The sequence below is a fragment of the Hibiscus syriacus genome, unplaced genomic scaffold (assembly GCF_006381635.1).
Source record: "Hibiscus syriacus cultivar Baekdansim isolate YM2019G1 unplaced genomic scaffold, ASM638163v2 tig00110646_pilon, whole genome shotgun sequence".
NCBI classification, from domain to species: Eukaryota; Viridiplantae; Streptophyta; class Magnoliopsida; order Malvales; family Malvaceae; genus Hibiscus; species Hibiscus syriacus.
In genome coordinates, this window is record NW_024062810.1 from 740,170 (window position 1) to 758,245 (window position 18,076).

Sequence of the window (18,076 nt, forward strand, 5' to 3'; positions counted from 1 at the left end):
AGTAGATACCTCACCACATAACACCATTGTTATCGCGTAAAACATCTACCTCACCACGTAAAGACCGTACCTCATCACGCCAAGCACTATTATCGTCGCGTAAAGTACCGACCTCATCACGTAAAGCACTGACCTCATCACGTAACTCCCCTAACTCATCTCGTGGAGGTAGAGAACGGGGAGATAAATGTCGTGGCATCTTTGTCGGTCGCCTATCATGAGGTGATGGTGGAGAAGAGGCTCGATGATGTGATGGAATAGGTGATGGCTCTCGGTGTGGAGGTGTATAATCGGCTCGATCAGGTGATGGCTCTCGAAATGGGGGGTGCTCATCATCCATCCCATCAAAAAAACACTTACTAGCTTGCTACCAATCAGTGGCAAGCTCAGCCTCTATAGGTGTCAGCCTTTGTAATGGATAGTTTGCCTCCTAACAATATAAAAGCTCAAACAAAGTCAAACGTCTACTAGTAATAACTTGTTTATATATGGTAGTATTTGTGTTAACTTACATCATTCATCGTCGTATATGGTAGTAAATCTTCCCAATCCAGTAGTCGAATCCTCCTCCAGGTAATAGCCCTAGGAATATCATTTGATTTTTTGATTGCATATGTCTGCATGCTGGGAAAAGCCTCAAATATCCAAATCTACAAACAATATAATATACAAACATTAATTTTTTAGTAATTGTTAAATTTATTTATAATTTTGGAAACATTATATAGAAATTCTTACCTTAAAGGCCCAAATAAAGCCTACCAAAGTGTATTTGTAACCATGGCCACACAAACTACGACAGTCCTCAAAGGAATACGACTACTTTTTCCAGGTAGCTTTCCATAGATATGAACCCCAGGGTACAAGTGTTATTCTCCAACCCTACACCGGATGTTTGTGTCCTTTGATGTTACTTTCTTCGAAAACGAGCCATATTTTTCAGCCTATCATCTTCAGGGGGAGATATTTAGTGAAGATGAGACATTGAACAACCTTCTCATTATACCTCAAGACTCTATCAATCCTACCACCACTACTGAAAATCCTACAGCCACTGCTGAAAGTCCTACAGCCATTGTAATTCCTGATTTGGACCCCGTTTTACTCGACTCTACTGTGCAACAACAAGAAACAAGGGCGATTAATCATACAAATGAAGAAAAACAACCCTCTCCTTCTGAAAAACAACAAGAAAAAACTCAGCAGCTTCGTGTATATTCTCGGAAACATCAGCTGCCAGAAACTGAAACAACAGTGCCAATGCCATCTTTACCTGAGGATTGTCCTGAGGAAGAAGTCTCACCTCCTTCGCCTTCCATCTATCTTCCAATTGCAATCAGAAAGGGCACGAGAAACTGCACTCAACATCCCATTTCTCGGTTTGTATCCTATGGGAACTTGTCTAAATCCTACAATGCCTTTATTTCTAATATTGACTCTGTAGAAACTCCAAAAAACATAGAAGATGCTCTTAAGTCAACCAAATGGAAGCAAGCCGTGTTGGAAGAAATAAAGGCTCTTGAAGACAATGAAACGTGGGAAATATCTAAACTACCTACTGGAAAGAAGACCGTGGGTTGTAAGTGGATTTTCACTACGAAAGTTAAACCAGATGGGAGCATTAATTGATACAAGGCTAGACTTGTGGCCAGGGGTTTCACTCAAACATATGGGTTGGACTACGAGGAAACATTTGCACCAGTGGCCAAACTAAATACTATTCGAGTGTTGTTCTCAATTGTTGTCAATTTAGATTGGCCTTTGATTCAATTGGATGTAAAGAATGCTTTTCTCAATGGAGAATTAAACGAAGAAGTCTACATGGATTTTCCGACCCGGATTCGAAAGAAACAAGGGCCAAGTATGCAAGTTGAAGAAGTCTTTGTATGAACTAAAGCAATCCCCCAGGGCTTGGTTTAATCGTTTTGCTAAAGCCATGACGAGTAGACAATATATTCAAGGTCAAGCTGATCACACCTTATTCTACAAACACTGGGCTAATGGGAAGTGTTGTATTCTTATTGTATACGTTGATGACATAATATTGACAGGAGATGACTCTATTGAAATTGAAAGACTAAAAGAATTCTTAAGTCTTGAGTTTCAACTTAAAGACTTGGTGAATCTTAGATATTTTCTTGGAATGGAGATAGCAAGGTCAAAGGCATGTATTTCAATCTCTCAAAGAAAGTATGTTCTTGATCTACTTTCTGAAGTCGGATTGTTGGGTTGCAAACCAACTGAGACTCCTATGGAACCCAACCTTAAATTAGGAACTGATAAAGATGGAGAAGAGGTAGACAGGGGGAGATATCAAAGGTTAGTGGGAAAACTTATCTATCTTTCTCATACTCGTCCAGACATAGCGTTTGGAGTAAGTGTTATTAGTCAATTTATGCATGCTCCTAGGGAGAAACATTTGGAAGCTGCCTACAGGATATTGAGATATTTAAAAGGGACTCCGGGTAAGGGGTTGCATTTCAAGAAAAATGTAAATCGAAGCATAGAAGTCTACACTGATGCAGACTAGGCAGGTGCTATTAATGACAGGCGCTCCATAAGTGGTTATTGTAGTTATATTTGGGGTAATCTCGTGACATGGAGGAGTAAAAAGCAGTCGGTTGTGGCACGCAACAGTGCTGAAGCTTAGTATCAAGCTCTGTCCCAAGGTATATGTGAAGGAATGTGGCTATAACGGCTAATGGGAGAACTAAAATATCCTATACAACACCTATAATACTGAACTGTAACAACCAGACATCAATTAATATAGCTCACAACCCTGTACACCATGACCGCACCAAGCATGTGGAAATCGATCGCCACTTCATTACAGAAAAAATTAACAAAAGGGAAATTTGTGTTTCATATCTACCTACTCGACAACAAGTAGCAGATGTGTTAACCAAGAGCTTGAGCAGAAAAAGGTTCGAAGAAATTATGGGCAAGCTAGGTTCGATTGACATCTACACTCCAGCTTGAGGGGGAGTGATGGAAATCCTTAAATTAAGGAGATTCTCTACCTTAGTTCTAGGAATTTCCTTGTAAATATTAGTCATGATCTAATTACTGATTTTTAGGGATAGGCTTATTATTAGAGATTATTTCCTTGAAAATATTAGAGATTATTTCCTTTTTTATTTTTTTTTCTATGTTAAAAAGGGTGTACTCTTATTCGAAGAAATAAGAGACTTTTCTTCTTCCTAAATTTGTTCAGGTAAGTAATTGATTCTAGGAGTAATTCTAATCCTTTAAAGTTAAGGATCCTAACTAGTAGAATATATTTACAAAGATCCTACATAATCTTCTTAATTTAGGAAGTTAATCTCTGTCACTCCCCCTCAAGATGGGGCATGGATGTCTTCCAACCTCGTCTTTCAACTTCTGAAAATTCTTACCAGGTAGACCCTTGGTAATTATATCTGCAACTTGATCTCCAGTGGTCACATAAGGAGTACAGATCATGCCACTTTCAAGTTTCTCCTTTATGAAAAGTTTGTCCACTTCAACATGTTTTGTTCTATCATGTTGAACTGGATTGTGAACAATATTAATTGCTGACTTGTTATCACAATATAATTTCATTGGTCCGTCCCATTTGACCTTCAAATCTTCTAAAATGATCTTCATCCATAGTAATTGACAAATTCCCAAAGTCATAGCTCAAAACTCAGCTTCTGCACTTGATCTAGCCACAACATTAAGCTTTTTGATCCTCCAAGTAACTAAATTTCCTTTAAAGAAAGTTCAGTACCCCGAGGTTGACCTTCTATCAACTATGGATCCAACATAATCTGCATCAGTGTATGCTTCTAGAGTTAAATTTTCCATTATTCTAAACAAAATTCCTTTGCCTGGTGTCCTTTTTAAGTACTGCAAAATTTGAGTCACAACCCTTAGATGTGATTCCTTAGGATTGTGCATGAATTGACTCACAACTCCAACAAAATATGTTATGTCTGGTCTAGTGTGTGACAAATAAATAAGCCTTCCCACAAGTCTTTGAAATGAACTTCTATCAACTGTTGCATCATCAATTTTTGAATCTCCAAGCTTATGATTGACCTCTATTGGTGTTTATGCTGGCTTACACCCTAGTTTTCCAGTCTCATTCACTAAGTCCAGAGCATACTTTTGCTGAGATATAAAAATCAACTGTTGTGAATGTAACACTTCAATTCCAAGGAAATATTTTAATCTTCCAAGTTTTGTAACTTCAAACTCCTTTATCATACTGTTGATAAAGAGTAAACAACATAGTGGAGAAGAAAATGAACTCTTTTTATTATATATCGTGAATGGTGAAATACATCTTTTTATAGGAAAAGTTAGGAGTAAGTTTTCTATTAGAAGTAAACTACTTAGTAGTTATCTTTATCTATCTAACTTTCTAAGAGTTAGTGTTATATTAAAATACTAACTTATCTATTGCATAACCTACACTCCCCCTCAAGTTGGGGAGTAAATGTTGAAAAGACCCAACTTGGATATAATCTCATCAAAGGTAATTCTTGGAAGTGCTTTGGTGAGAATATATGCTAACTGATTCTTCGTTGAAACATAATTGAGCTTCACCGTTCCACCTTCACCTTTTTAGAGATGAAATGTCTGTCAATCTCCACATGCTTCGTTCGGTCATGAACTGGATTCTTTGCAATACTTATTGCAGATTTACTGTCACTTTGAAGTTCAAACCATTTGTAGGTACATAACCATAGCTCAGTTAACATTCTTTGAAGCAAAATTCCTTCGCAAATTCCAAGTGCCATTGCTCTAAATTCTGCTTCTGCACTACTTCGAGACACCACCGCCTGTTTTTTGCTTCTCCAAGTAACCAGATTTCCCCAAACAAATGAACAATAACCAGTTGTAGATCTTCTATCCGTTAATTCACCTGCCCAGCTTGAATCCAAAAAAATTCTTACTGTTCTATCTTCACTCTTTCTAAAAATTAATCCATGTCCTGGTGTCATTTTCAAGTATCTTAGAATTCTATTCACAGCCTCTAAATGTTCTTCACTTGGATCATTCATATATTGACTCACTATATTGGTAGGGAACGCAATATCAAATCTAGTAAGTGATAAATAAATTAGTTTACCTACTAGCCTTTGATATTGTTCTTTGTTCACAGAACTTCCCAATTCTTTTTTCCTTAGCTTCATATTTTCTTCCATGGCTGTTTCAGCCGTCTTACATCCCTTCATTTCAGTTTCTGATAGTAGATCAAGGATATATTTCCTTTGGTTGATCACTATTCCTTCTTTTGACCTTGCAACCTCTATGCCTAAAAAATACCGTAAAGTTCCCAAGTCTTTGGTTTCGAACTCCTTCGCCAGTAGCTTTTTCAATCTTTTTATCTCCTTACAATCATCACCTGTTAGAATGATATCATCCACATAGATAATCAAAATTGTCTTTTTGTTGTTTGAAGATGTTTTGACAAATAAAGTGTGATATGATTGACATTGCTTGTAATCATCCTGAATAATCACCTTTGTAAATCTGTCAAACCAGGCTCTTGGAGATTGCTTAAGTCCATTCAAGGACTTTAGTAATCTACATGCTTTTCCTGTATTACTCTTCACACCCGGTGGAATTCGCATATATACTTCCTCCTCCAAGTTTCCATTTAGAAATGCGTTTTTGATGACTAACTGATGAAACACCCAATTCTCATTAACTGCTAATGACAGTAACACTCTCACAGTGTTTAGTTTTGCTACCAGAGCAAACGTTTCATGATAATCAACTCTAAAAGATTGAGTGAATCCTTTCGCCACTAATCTCGCCTTATATCTTTCAATGCTACCATCAGCTTTGTATTTTATCGTGAATACCCATTTGTAGCCGACTGGTTTTTTATCTTTCGGAAGATCAACTATAATCCAAGTATTGTTGTTTTCCAGTGCTTTTAATTCCTCTTCTACTGCCTTTTTCCACTTGGGATCTTTCAATGCTTCTTTCACCGTATTTGGAACAGTAATGTGTCACAGTCAGAAGAGATGAGAGTGGACGAGAAGAAGGAATTGGGGAAATCAGAAGTCAAGGGTTAGGGATTGAGGGAATTGAAAAGGGGATTTAGGGATTGAAATACGAGAAAGGGGCATGAGGTACTTACCCTCTGAATTGGAGTCACCCGTGTAACCGGTCCAGTCAGTGTTGGATAAGCCCAAGTCTCTAGCCCAGGACGAGTTGAAGCAGCACAGGTTATGTGGCCCAATATCCTGCAAGGAGAAAGAAGATAAGAATGAATTAGTCAGTTATAAGTTGTTAGAAGGAATGCCAGCTGGCATTGTTAGATTCCCTGTACCAGCTTGTAACTAAATAAATACCTGCTGTGTAATCAGGAATTTCCTTATGCAATGAATGAATGACTATTTTCTTCTCTAAATTCTCTCCTTCTTTTCTCGTATCTTTCTCTATTTCTCTCATTCCATAACAAATTGGTATTCAGAGCCATCATTTCCTGGCAAATTACAGACTGGATATGCAAAAGAAGAACCAAACCATGGTCGGATCTACTGATATCTCTGCCATCAAAAAGCAGATTGAGGATTTAAAGAAAACAGTACAGCAAGTAAATGATGAAACCAACCCTCCCAAGTGGTGGGAGGCACAAGATAAGCGTATCAGTTTGTTGGAGTTTAGGATGGCAACGACTCAAAGCTACATGGAGCAGATATTGGGGATTTTGACAAGGAGGACGGAGGAGCAAGTCCAAAACAGCCCAGAAATTAAGCAGATGTTACATATGGCAATAGAAGATACAAATGATAGGTATCAAGTGCTTGATAAATTGTCAACAAGAGCATTTGATGCAATTCCATCCATTACTGGAACCATAAAAATTGATTCACGACTACAACAAAATGTTAGTCTGAGTGGGCTTAGCAAATTGATTTCGTGGAAAAATCTAGTGGACATCAAGGAACAAGAGCAAACCATTTCAGAGAATGCTCAAGTAAGTACTCCTAACCTCCTTAAGACTGATGGAATAAAGATTTTGGAAAAATTGGGAAAGAAAACTGCCACTTATTATGACACAGGATGGAGAGCTAAGGATAAACTTGTTTCTATGGTCAATAAAGGAGTAAATCATGATGCAAAGATTGAAAAATCTGATGTTCCATATGTACCTTGAACTCATGAAGGTCTTTTGATGTGGAAATATGCTTCGATGAATTCGGATGATTTTTTAATTGAGAAGAATCTGAATACAACTAGGGTAGATTGTTGCATTGGAATTCATGTAGACTTCACTGATTTTCAAAGAAAGGTTGTCTTAGATACTGCTACAATTGCGGTGGCATGTGGAGTATGGCATACTTCTACAGTTGTTGAGGTTATTGTCACTCAATCTACTACTAGTGTTTCCTCAGGAAAATTATTCACATGGGGGGATGGGGACAAAAATCGTCTTGGACATGGAGACAAAGAAACACGGATTAAGCCCACGTGTGTTCTAGCATTAATTGATTACAATTTTCACAAAGTTGCTTATGGGCATGGCTTAACAGTTGGGTTGACAACATCAGGGGAATATGTTGAAGAAAATGCCTGTGGTGCATATCACATCGCAGCTCTAACTTTCAGTGGCTTTAAAGATCTGTTTGACTGGCAGTACTTCATTAAAACCCTGAAGGACGATGTCCATATAGTTGAGGCAATACCACCCGAGTATACTGGAATTGAGCCATTTAACAAAATGCATATATCCTGGTCTAAGGTTAGCTATTATAAGGCAGAGGTCCTACCATTGCTGAAGCAGCAAAAAGCAATCTATTTTATACACACTGATTCTCGGCTTGCCAATAATGGTATCTCAAGTTCCATAAAAAAACTGAGGTGCTGGGTTAACTACAAGGCACTGAAAAATTCAGCTGCAAGTGAAGAACTTGGAATTACGTTGATTTCTAGAATGCGCCAAAATGGAAGCCCTTATCTTGCTCTACATTTGAGATACGAGATGGATATGCTTGCATTTACTGGCTGCAGTCATAGCTTGACAACAGAAGAAGATAATGAACTAAGTAGGATGCATCATAAAGTCGGCCATTGGAAGGAGAATGAGATTAATGGTATAGAGAGAAGATTGCTCGATGACTGTTCACTGACCCCTAGGGAGACTTTTCTCTTGCTCAGAGTATTGGGTTTCCCACCAAGTACTCGGATTTACTTAGTAGATGGTGAAGCTTATGGAAATGGAAGTATGGAGCCTCTTAAGGAGGATTTCCCTAACATCTTTTCTCATTCCTCCTTGGCAACAGATGAGGAGTTGAATCCTTTCAAGAACCATCAGAACATGTTGGCCGGTTTAGACTCTGTTGTTGCCCTTCAGAGTGATGTAATTGTATATACTTATGACAGAAATATGGCAAAGGCAGTTCAAGGCCATAGGCGAATTGAGAACTTCAAGAAGACTATTTGCCCTGACATGATGAATTTTGTGAAACTTGTGGATTACTATGATGAAAGAGAATCTGGATTTTTCAGGGAGAGCGAAAATAGTACGAAATGCAGAAATTCTGCATCAGTAACTAATGGCGGTCAAGCTGAGGCTGACTGGATTGAAAAGGATGAGCCTGGAGTCTACATAACTCTTGTAGCACTGCAGGATGGAATTAGAGATCTTAAACGTATGCGGTTCAGCTGGAGAAGATTTGGAGAGCACCAAGCAGAATCTTGGTGGTCAGAAAACCGTGAGAAGGTTGTGGAGAGGTACTGGGATTGGGAGCTTACAAATGAAACTCAACCTATTTGGAATATGTTTACTAATCTAACGGAATATGTGGGGTATAAGTTTGGGTCTATTGAGGTTGGTTACAATGGAAACTTGGTGAACTACAAAGCTTTAGAAGACTATTGTTTCAGTTTCTATACTAGTCAGAATTTAATATTTTTGAGTGCTCTAAGCTTACAGCTGCCACTCCAAGAACCCTGCCGAGCTATTGGGAAGAGCGAAGTTTCACAACACACTAATGAGGTGTGGTATGAAGTGAAGGTAAATTCTGATAAACAACCTACTCTGCTATGGTGTTCAGAATTCACAATGCATATGGTCCCAGATATGTTGCAGAACATAATTAAACAACATACTGAAAAAAATCGAAGTGAACGACAGTTTCAAAGGGGAAAAGAAGAATACCTAAGATTGCGGCCCTACAGGCAGACATCCATTGTCCTGCAAAAAAATTTAAAGTTAGTAGCAATATACTACGGATCTTACAAAATTATTGCGAAAATTGGTGAGGTCGCGTATCGATTGGACTTACCAGATTTTTTCCGATTGCATCCAATTTTTCATGTGAGCATCCTGAAGATACACGTTAGTGACTCAACAGTCTCTTCAACGGACTCTCCTGCCATGGACGATGATGGTCAGATTCGATTAGAGCCGTATAAGGATATGGGAAGAAGAATAATGAATCGACAAAACAAACCTGTAACGCAGTTGTTGGTACACTGGACAGACCTCGATGACACCAGTGATACATGGGAAGACGATATTGTTCTTCGAGGCCAATTTCTAGGATTTGATCCTTGGGGACAAGGATCGATTCCAGCGGCGGTATTGTCACAGTTAGAAGAGATGAGAGTGGACGAGAAGAAGGAATTGGGGAAATCAGAAGTCAAGGGTTAGGGATTGAGGGAATTGAAAAGGGGATTTAGGGATTGAAACACGAGAAAGGGGCATGAGGTACTTACCCTCTGAATTGGAGTCACCCGTGTAACCGGTCCAGTCAGTGTTGGATAAGCCCAAGTCTCTAGCCCAGGACGAGTTGAAGCAGCACAGGTTATGTGGCTCAATATCCTGCAAGGAGAAAGAAGATAAGAATGAATTAGTCAGTTATAAGTTGTTAGAAGGAATGCCAGCTGGCATTGTTAGATTCCTTGTACCAGCTTGTAACTAAATAAATACCTGCTGTGTAATCAGGAATTTCCTTATGCAATGAATGAATGACTATTTTCTTCTCTAAATTCTCTCCTTCTTTTCTCGTATCTTTCTCTATTTCTCTCATTCCATAACATAATGTTATCTACACTTACTGTAAAGTTCTTAAAACACGGCGTTAGCTTTCCATATGCAACAAATCTCTCAATTGGATAATTTCTGCATTTTCTTACTCATTTCCTTTGAGCAATCGGCAAGTCATTATCATCAATTAAAATATTTAATTCAGTGGAAGAACTCTGATTACCTTCTTCATTCTCCAAAGGATTCTCGTTCGGTTCTGGTTCATGACAGTGTCCATACTGTGTGGGAGACTCGAAATTAGGTTCAGGGATTGATTTAGAAATTGATTTTTGTCGTCTCTTGTAAATCTGCAACTCGGATTGAGGTATTTGAGGCGAAGTGATATGTTGATCATGCCGAGGTAAATGTGTTTCGGTGGACTGGTTTGGCAAGGATACCTTTTTTGGGTTCGGTAGTGTTGTTTGGTATGGCTGTAGCGATTTTGTAGGCTTATTCGACTGGTTTAACTGGTTTGACGGTGCTGGTTGATCAAAAAGAGCTGGCTGCAAATCAAGTGACAATTGTTGTGAGTCAATAAACTGGTATTCATTATATAACTCCCCCTGAATAGCAGTTTTAAGGAAAAAATGTGTTTTTTCAAAGAAAGTAACATCCATAGTAATAAAGAATTTCTTTGTACGAGGATAATAACACCGAAAGCCCTTTTGAGTTGATGAATAACCCAGAAACACACACCGAAATGCTCGAGGATCTAATTTGGACATGAAAGGAACATTGTTATGAACGAACACAGTACAATAAAAGACTGTAAGGGGTAACAATGAAGTCATCGGTTTAAAATTGGGAAAAACTGAAGAAAAATATCTCTTGGACACTTAAATTGTAACGGTTTACTAGGGAGACGGTTAATCAAATAAGTGGCAGTTAAAAGGGCTTCCCCCCAAAAATAGTTAGGAACATTTGTGGAAAAAAGTAGAGACCGAGTAACCTCAAGAAGATGCCTGTTTTTTCGCTCAGCAATCCCATTTTGTCGAGGAGAATTGACACACGAAGTAAGATGAATGATCCCGGTTTCCTGAAAGAAAGAACCCAAAACATTGGCAAAATACTCACTACCATTGTCAGAATGAAACATTTGGATTGAACACTGGAATTGGGTTTCAACCATCTTATGGAACCGTTTAAATATTTCACAAGCTTCAGATTTGGTTTTCATGAGAAAGGTCCAGGTAGTACGAGTGTGATCATCAATGAATGAAATAAACCACCGAAACCCATGTAAAAATACGACACGAGATGGTCCCCAAATATCACTATGGATCATGGTAAATGGTTTGGACGGTTTATATGGAGAAGGTAGATAAACACTCCTAGTTTGTATAGCAAGTGGACAAATATCACAAGAAAAAGATTTTGGACTCTTATTGATAAACAAATGTGGAAACAATTTTGCAAGATAAAAGAAACTGGGATGTCCTAAACGAAAATGCAATAACATAACATCGGTTGAAGGTTCAAGTAAAGGAAATTGTTGTATAACATGGTAGGAAGTAGATGGGTGGGAAAATAAAGTTGTTGGAAGTAGGTAAAGACCCCTACAAAGCCTAGCACTGCCAATCATTTTCCCCGAGCTAGAATCCTGAAATTCATAAAAATCAGAGTTAAATTTCGTGATACATCATAAATCGACAGACAACTTGCTAATGGAGATAAGATTGCAAGTAAGATTGGGAACATAAAGAACATGAGATAACAAAATGTCCTGATTTATTCGAATAGACCCATGACCGGCAACACCGGATAGAGAACCATCAGTTGTTCGAATATGAGAGATAGACGAGTCGGCATGAAAAGTGTGAAAGAGTCGAAGATCACCTGTTATATGATCACTTGCACCAGAATCCACAACCCAAGTGGGAGTGGTGGATGTATTAGCTAAAGTAGCAGAAGGAATTCTACCTGCAGGTACTGATTGGGAATGAGTGTTTAACTTACTAAAAAATTGCTGCAACTCTTTCATTTGTTTTTTAGTAAACGAACTTCCTTGTAAATCAGTATTCACAACACAGTTTTCTTGAGTATCACGTTGTTGATGTTGTTTTGAAGACTTCCCATCAGTAGGCTTGCCATGTAATTTCCAACAGGAATCCCGCAAATGGCCAACCTTCTTACAATAGTCACACCAAAGTCTCCCCTTCTTTGGCCGAGTAGTAGTTTGAGAGTGAGGGATATAATTGTCATCATTCAATCGGTGACAGGTGATAGAGGCTGAAGAAACATCAGAATGGGGTGAATTAATGAGGATTTTCGAAGTGACCTCTAATGAAGAAGTGGTGGAATTCATGATCGACGCCTAGATTTAGGGTAAAAAAAGAAAAAGAAAAAAATCGGCTAAATTTAAGTGAAAGATCGGTCACCTAGCTGATACCATGTTGATAAAGAGTAAACAACATAGTGGAGAAGAAAATGAACTCTTATTATTCTATATCGTGAATGGTGAAAATACATCTTTTTATAGGAAAAGTTAGGAGTAAGTTTTCTATTAAAAGTAAACTACTTAGTAGATATCTTTATCTATCTAACTTTCTAAGAGTTAGTGTTATATTAAAATACTAACTTATCTATTGCATAACCTACACATACACTTCTTTAAACTACCAATTCCTTCAAGATCATTTCCTGTGACAATTATGTCATTGATATACACCAAGAGTGCAGTTACTCCTCCTGAAGAAGAGTATTTCACAAAAAAATGATGGCCACCTTGGCTCTGTTTAAATTCTTGTCTCAGCATCACTTTAGCAAATCTTCTAAACCAAGCTCTAGGAGACTGTTTTAATTTATATAGAACTTTTTTCAACTTGCAAAGCCTGTTTAGTACTTGGTCCAAATCCAGGTGGTATATTCATGTACACTTCCTCTTCAAGATCTCCATTCAAGAATACATTTTTAATGTCAAACTACTGCAAATTCCATCCTTGAGTAGTTGTGAAGGACAGAAGAACTCTTACTGAATTTAAACAAACTTAAAAATAAGGTTGTTATTATTTACTAAATAGTTTACAACCTTTGTAGAGTAATCAAAGTGTAAATAAGGAAACAATCCCTAAAAATCAGTAACTCCCTAAGAATTAGAAACTATGATTAGATCCTACTGCACAAGAGAACTCCTAGGAGTAAGGTAAGTAATTTATCCTTAATTTTAGGAATTTCAACACACTCCCTCAAGTTGTAGATATTTATCAAAACCAGCTTGCCAATAATTTCTTCAAACATGTTTTTGCTCAAGGTTTTGGTCAAGAAGTCTGCAACTTGTTGTCTCGTAGGTATGTAGGTAACACAAACCTCAGTTAATTTTTTCTTTGATGAAGTGATGATCAATTTCTACATGTTTGGTGCGATCGTGGTGAACAGGATTATGTGATACGCTGACAGTTGCCTAGTTGTCACAATGCATTTCTATAAGTCTTGTATAGGACACTTTTAGTTCTCCCAGTAGTCATCGTATCCAGATTCCTTCGCATATACCATGGGATAGTGCTAGATACTCTACCTCTGCACCGTTACATGCTATAACGAACTATTTTTTACTTCTCCATGTTACGAGATTACCCCAAACGTAGCTACAATAACCATTTGTAGAACGTCTATCGTTAACAACACTTGCCCAGTTTGCATCAGTGTATACTTCTACACTTCGGTTAGCAGTTTTCTTGAAGTGCATGTGTTTACCGAAAGCTATATCTGGACGAGTGTAATATAGGTAGATAAGTCTCCTTACTAGTCGATGATATCTCCCCCTACCAAATTTTCTCCTTCCTGATCAGTTCCTAATGTAAGACTGAATTCCATAGGAGTTTTGTTTGGTTTGCAGCCCAACAAGCCAACTTTTGAAAGTAGATCAAGAACATACTTTCTTTGGGAGATGAAAATACCTGCCTTATACCTTGCTACCTCCATTCCAAGAAAGTATCTAAGATTCCCCAAGTCCTTAAGTTCAAATTCAACACTAAGAAACTCTTTAGCCTTTTAATTTCGCTTGAATCATCCCTTGTTAATATTATATCGTCCACATAGACAATGAGAATGCAACATTTTCCACTTTTTGAGTGTTTATAAAACACGGTGTGGTCAGCTTGTCCTTAAATATAGCTTCTACTAGTCATAGCTTTGTTAAATCGGTTGAACCACGCCCTTGGAGATTACTTTAGCTCATATAAGGACTTCTTTAGCTTACACACTTGGCCCTTGCTCTTCAAACCCGGGTGGGAAGTCCATGTATACTTCCTCATTTAATTCCCCATTGAGGAAAGTGTTTTTACATCCAATTGGGTCAAGGGCCAATCCAAGTTGACAACAAGGGATAAGAGAACTCGAATGGTGTTTAGCTTGGCAACTGGTGCAAATGTTTCGTCTTAGTCAATGCTGTCAATGCTATAGGTTTGACTAAACCCCTTAGCCACAAGTTGAGCCTTGTATCTGTCGATACTGCCATCGGGTTTAAATTTTGTAGTGAAGTTCCACTTGCATCCTACGGTCTTCTTACTACTTGGTAAACCCGAGACTTCCTACGTTTCATTGTCTTTGAGAGCCATTATTTCTTCCATCACAACTTGCCTCCACTCAGTTGATTTAAGTGCATCTACTATGTTTTTCGGAACTTCTGCAGTATCAACATTAGACACAAAGGCTTTATAAGACTTAGATAAGTTTCCATAGGACACAAATAGAAAATAGGGTGTTGAGTGCAGCTCCTTGTTCTCTTTCGAATTGCAATTGGAAGATATATGGATGGTGATGGAGGTGAGAGTTCTGTTTCAGAACAGTCCTTGGTTCAGGATGAAATTGGCACTGTTGTTTTAGTTTTAGGAGAATAAAGTCGTCGAGAGTAAACCTAAAGTTCTGAAGCTTGTTCTTGTTTCCTTCCTGGATCATGTCGCTGTTGTTCTTCAGTAGTATGATTGATTATGCTAATTTCTTACTGCTGTACAGGAGAAACAATCCCTGAATATGGAATTACAATGGTTTTTAGGTTGTTAGGTTTGTTTGTGATAATAGAGGTAGGATCACAAGGTATAATGAGAAGTGTATTAAGGGTCTCATCTTCATTGAGAGTCTCCCTCTGAAGATGAGATGTTGCAAAGTATGGTTCATTCTAAAAAAAAGGTGACATCCCGAGAGACAAACATTGGGTGTAAGGTTGGTGAGTAACACTTATAGCCCTTTTGTGGGGGGGGAATAGCCAATGAAGACACATGTGTAGGCTCGAGGATCAAATTTGGATTAATTGGGTTGATGTTTATGGACAAAGGTTTTGTAACTGAATATTTTTATTGGTAGGTTGGGAATAAGAAATAAGGGAAAGGCCTTTTGAAGTGTATGTAGAGGTATTTGAAAATTTAATACCTTTGATGGTAGACGGTTTATGAGGTAGCAAGCAGTGAAGACAACCTCTCCCTAGAAGTATTTTGGGACACCCATGGTGAACATTAGGGCTCGAGCCACACCAAAGAGATGTCAGTTTTTTCTTTCGGATATCCCGTTTTGTTGAGGTGTGTCAGGGCAATAACTTTGATGTATGATGCCTTGGTCAGAAAGGTAAGGGCTTAGGACAAAGTTGAAATATTCTCTACCATTGTCAGTTCGGAGAGTATGAGGTAAGGGCTTAGGACAAAGTTGAAATATTCTCTACCATTGTCAGTTCGGAGAGTATGTATGGTAGAATTAAATTGGGTTCGAACCATTGAGTGAAAGTTTTGGAAGATTTTGGGTGTTTTGGATTTTTCTTTGAGAAAGTATACCCAACAAACCCTAGTGTGGTAATTAATAAAAGTTATAAACCATCTAGCCCTAGTAACATTCTTACACGGCTGGCTCCCCATAGGTCACTGTGTATTAACGAGAAAGGTTGAGACTGGACACAAGGCTTTAATGGGGTATGATACACGGGTGTGTTTGCATAATTGACAAATTTCACATTTCAAGGAGCTCACGCTTTTATTGCAAAATAACAATGGAAGATGTTTCTTTAAATACAAGAAGTTTGGATATCCTAGTCTACGATGTCATAACATAATCGTGTACTCTTTTGAAGTAGATAGAGTCAATCTTTCTTGTGTACTGTCTTTATTCCAAACATAGAGCACATCATCAACTTTAGCAGTATCAAACATCCTCTCAATTTCTGTTTCTGTACCACACGACTAATTGCAGAAAATTCAGCAAAACATTTTCATCCTTGGTAAATTTACTGATTGAAAGTAAATTATATGACAATTTTGGGACATGTAGGACTTTATCAAAGGAGAAATTTTCTTCTAATTTTACTTTTCCAATTCCAACCACCAGTGAGTAGGATCCATTAGCTATGCGGATTCGGGATTGGCCATGACAAGGTGTATAAGTGTGAAACAAATTGGGTTACATGTCATGTGATCGGAAGCACCCGAATCGAGTATCCATGAGGATTTGTTAGGTTCGAGGATAATATTGAGGGCAATACCTTGAGTGGCTAGAGAACCACTGGTCGTAGAAGTACCAAGCAACTTATGGAGTGTCTCAAGTTGAGTTTTGATTAGGCGAACATCGAGAGCATCATCTGCAACAGTGGAGGTATTAGTGGACAACATTGCAATCTTATTCTCCTTCTGGTTTTTTCCAGGATAACCATGGAGTTTGAAGCATTTTTCCTTTGTATGTCCTACACAGTTGCAGTAGCTACACCATGGCCTTGTTAAGCTCGAATCATTTCCAACAAGGGACCTTTGTGGTTGTGGGCCTTTAGATATAAGGGATGAGTTTTCAGTGGGATGGTAACCAGTAGTTGCCACAGGTTTTGGCTCCTTTAAATCACCCATCATGACAAGTTGGCGCTTCTCTTCTCTTCTAACTTCTGCATATGTTTCACCAATGGTTCTCAGGGGGTTCTACCCAGAATTCGACCACGGACCTCATCTAGCTCTCGATCCAGTCTTGCTAGAAACTCATAGAGACGTTCATTGTTGAGGTGAGTAATAAACTTGTGTGTTCCACGCCTTCTCCCTAGTCTGCCTCATAGTACATGTCTAGTTCCTGCCACAAAATTTTCAGATTATTGTAATAGTGAGTTATTTCAAGTGTTCCTTGTCTGATATCCTTCAACTTCCGTTTGATCTCAAATACCTGGGAGGCATTTCTAAGATTCGAATAGTTTTCTTTGATTGCATGTCACATATCTTTTGCAGTTTTAAAGAAGAGGTAGGTGCGACTAATATGACATTCCATTGAATTAATTAACCAAGCCATTACAATTTAGTTGTTGAGTTCCCAAGTGCCATAAGTTGGGTCTATTGTGGCTGATCGTGGGATGTCTCCATTGATATATCCTAGTTTTCCACGACCATGAATCGCCATAATAACCGATTGAGACCGCTGCAAGAAAATTTTCCCATCTAGTCGATGGTTAGTGATCATAAGAGAGGAATTAAGGTCCCCTTAAGGGGTTCCTTAATTGATATTTGGAATCATTTGTGAGGTTTCAGTCTCGGATGAAGTTTTGACTGTCACCCATGGGAAGGAATACAACAGGAGCAAGAGAGATTAAAGAGGAGGGACGATTGGGACAAGAGATTAGAGATGACAGAATCAAAAATCACCCTTTTCGTTTCTTGCTCCTGAAAAATACATTTTGTAGAATGAAACAAAATATTGTAGTTAGTATCTTTGATAAACTTTGGAATAGAGATAAGGCTAGTAAATAGTTTTGGCATATTTAAAACTTTTTTAAGCAATAGGTTTTTACTGATGGCAATATCTCTTTGGCCAGCAACCGTGACCATAGTACTATCTGCAATTGTGATTTTCTTGTTGCTAGAGCAGGATATGTAGGTGAGGAAATTCAGTGAAGAACTAGTCATGTGGTCAGTAGCTCCTGAGTCAATTACTCAGGAGTTTTGGGTAGGTATGTGGGTAGATGATTACAAGGCATTAGAATTCTGAGAAGAGGAAGAAGATATACCTGAGAAAACTAAATTGCATGTACCTGCAGAGGATAGTTTTTCTAAGGATTCCAGTAGGTTTTTCAATTTTTCTACTTCTTCCCGGTTGAATTCAACAGAT

At 38.2% G+C, this 18,076-nt stretch overlaps 1 long non-coding RNA gene across 1 annotated transcript; it reads left to right on the plus strand.

Moving 5' to 3' along the window:
* The first annotated feature begins 3,385 nt into the window (after positions 1-3,385).
* LOC120136990 lies at positions 3,386-10,370 on the plus strand. Its single transcript, XR_005517396.1, has 3 exons — positions 3,386-3,540; positions 8,187-8,189; positions 10,359-10,370. It is a non-coding gene; the product is annotated as an uncharacterized LOC120136990 (long non-coding RNA).
* The last annotated feature ends 7,706 nt before the right edge of the window (positions 10,371-18,076 follow it).